Below are 3088 nucleotides of genomic sequence, written 5' to 3'. Positions count from 1 at the left end.
CAATGAATCAGTTAATAACGTCCTTGACTGGTGAACGCTAGAGTGGGGTTTGAGTCCCGCTCAAAATCGTTAGTTCCTTTGATCGCTACTACCTCAACATCCTTGTGAGCTACGGATGGGGATTTTGGGGGAGCCTATAGGTTTATCTGCTGAGTCATCAGTAGCCATTGCCTGGCCCTCCTTGGTCCTATCTTGCGAGGAGAGGGGCTTGGGCGCTAATCATATGTATATATGATAAGTCTCTTGGACATTGTCCTGCTTGATAGGGGAATGTCCTTGTCCCTTGCCTCTGCCATTCATGAACGACCTTTAAACCCTTTAACAATTTAAAGATATGAAAAATAATAATAGCTAATATGCTCTGCATAGACAGATATCAAATAATGAATTACCTTAATAAAGACGAATACAATTAGCATATAAAAAAATTATCTTTCATGCAATGAAGCAAGACAATAAACATACCCACTCGAACGGATTGAACCAAAGTTGCACAATCTGTGTATGCTATGTAGGTACACGAATTCCCGATGGAGGAATTGATTCCTGGTGTTTGAATTAGTTTGGCTTCATCAGAAATTCCAATTGTATGGATGGTCTACATACCAAATACTGACACAGACACAACCCCTATAAAGACATCGTACTACAGTTTAGTATAATTGCATAATACATACATACGTACATGTATGTATGTTTGTATGTATGTATAATGGATTTTTTTTAGGGAATTCTACAGAAATTCTCACTTTTGTTGCATATGTAATTGTACGACCAAGCAAAGAGGACGAAGAAAATATGTTGCAATTAGGAATACTCTAATGTGTGTTAGTCGATTAGCTGATACGCTCTCTAATAGTATCAGGTATGATTTATAATTTGGCTGAGTGCTTTTACGATCGCATGCCCTTAAGGTCATAAGTTATTGGTGGTGAGCCTACCCTTTGACTAAATAGTCCAATTGCAAGGCAACAGTTTCCACAGTTAATAGCAGTGAGCCTAGCCTTAAGCTAAAAAGCAACGCTGCAAGTCAGTAGCTGTCCTGTTAGTCGCTTATTCCAACGAGCAGGACATAGGGTGGTAGTATCCTTACAGCCCTACCGTAGTATATATATATATATATATATATGTACATGTATATATATATATATATATATACACACATATATATATATATATATATATATTATTATTATTACTATCCAAGCTACAACCCTAGTTGGAAAAGCAAGATGCTATAAGCCCAGGGGCTCCAACAGGGAAAAATAGCCCTGTGAGGAAAGGAAATAAATAAATGAAGAGAACAAATTAACAATAAATCATTCTAAAACGAGTAACAACGTCAAAACAGACATGTCATATATAAACTATTAACAACATCAAAAACAAATATGTCATAAATAAACTATAAAAAGACTCATGTCCGCCTGGTCAACAAAAAAGCATTTGCTCCAACTTTGAACTTTTGAAGTTCTACTGATTCAACCACCCGATTAGGAAGATCATTCCACAACTTGGTAACAGCTGGAATAAAACTTCTAGAATACTGCGTAGTATTGAGTCTCGTGATGAAGAAGGCCTGGCTATTAGAATTAACTGCCTGCCTAGTATTACGAACAGGATAGAATCGTCCAGGGAGATCTGAATGTAAAGGATGGTCAGAGTTATGAAAAATCTTATGCAACATGCATAATGAACTAATTGAACGACGGTGCCAGAGATTGATATCTAGATCAGGAATAAGAAATTTAATCGACCGTAAGTTTCTGTCCAACAAATTAAGATGAGAATCAGCAGCTGAAAACCAGACAGGAGAACATACTCAAAACAAGGTAGAATGAAAGAATTAAACACTTCTTCAGAATAGATTGATCACCAAAAATCTTGAAAGACTTTCTCAATAAGCCTATTTTTTGTGCAATTGAAGAAGACACAGACCTTATATGTTTCTCAAAAGTAAATTTACTGTCGAGAATCACACCTAAAATTTTGAAAGAGTCATACATATTTAAAGAAACATTATCAATACTAAGATCCGGATGTTGAGGAGCCACCGTCCTTGACCTACTTACAATCATACTTTGAGTTTTGTTAGGATTCAACTTCATACCCCATAATTTGCACCATGCACTAATTCTACCTAAATCTCTATTAAGGGATTCACCAACCTAGATCTACATTCAGGGGATGGAATTGATGCAAAGAGAGTAGCATCATCTGCATATGCAACAAGCTTGTTTTCAAGGCCAAACCACATGTCATGTGTATATAATATGAAAGTAATGGGCCAAGAACACTACCCTGTGGAACACCGGATTATCACATTCCTATAATCACTATGGTGCCCATCAACAACAACTCTTTGAGATCTATTACTTAGAAAATCAATAATAATGCTAAGAAACGACCCACCCACTCTCAACTGTTTCAGTTTGAAAACAAGGGCCTCATGATTAACACGGTCAAAGGCAGCACTAAAATCAAGGCCAATCAAACGAACTTCCCGACCACAATCAAGGGATTTCTGTACAGCATTGGAGATTGTAAGAAGGGCATCACATGCTCCAAGGCCTTTACGAAAACCAAATTGCAAACTAGGGAGTAGATGATTACCTTCAGCAAACCTGTTAAGACGTTTTGCCAGAAGACGTTCAAAAACTTTAGATAATATGGGAGTTATGGAAATTGGGCGGTAATCAGTGGGACTTGAGCTACCACAAACACATTTACATAGAGGAGTAACATTACCAATTCTCCAACTAGTGCTAAAAGCTCCTCTTCTTGCTAACTTGCGCAAAATAACAGATAACTTTGGAGCTAAGAAATCTGCTGTCTTTATAAAAAACAAAGGAAAAATACCATTTGGGTCTACACCTCCATAGACATCAAGGTCCATCAACAGAGCTTTAATCTCACGAGATCGAAAAGCTAAACTAGTTAGTTTAGCCTCAGGAAAACAGGAATGAGGAAGTTCAAGTTTTTCATTACTCTGTTTACTGTCGAAAACATCAGCCAAAAGGGTTGCCTTTTCCTTTGGACAGTGAGTGACTGAGCCATCTGGTTTGAGTAAAGGAGGAACTGTTGCATC

Source organism: Palaemon carinicauda, chromosome 8 (assembly GCF_036898095.1).
Source record: "Palaemon carinicauda isolate YSFRI2023 chromosome 8, ASM3689809v2, whole genome shotgun sequence".
In the NCBI taxonomy this organism is placed as follows: domain Eukaryota; kingdom Metazoa; phylum Arthropoda; class Malacostraca; order Decapoda; family Palaemonidae; genus Palaemon; species Palaemon carinicauda.
The sequence above is the reverse complement of the archived record's forward strand: the minus strand, read 5'-3'. Positions refer to the sequence as shown.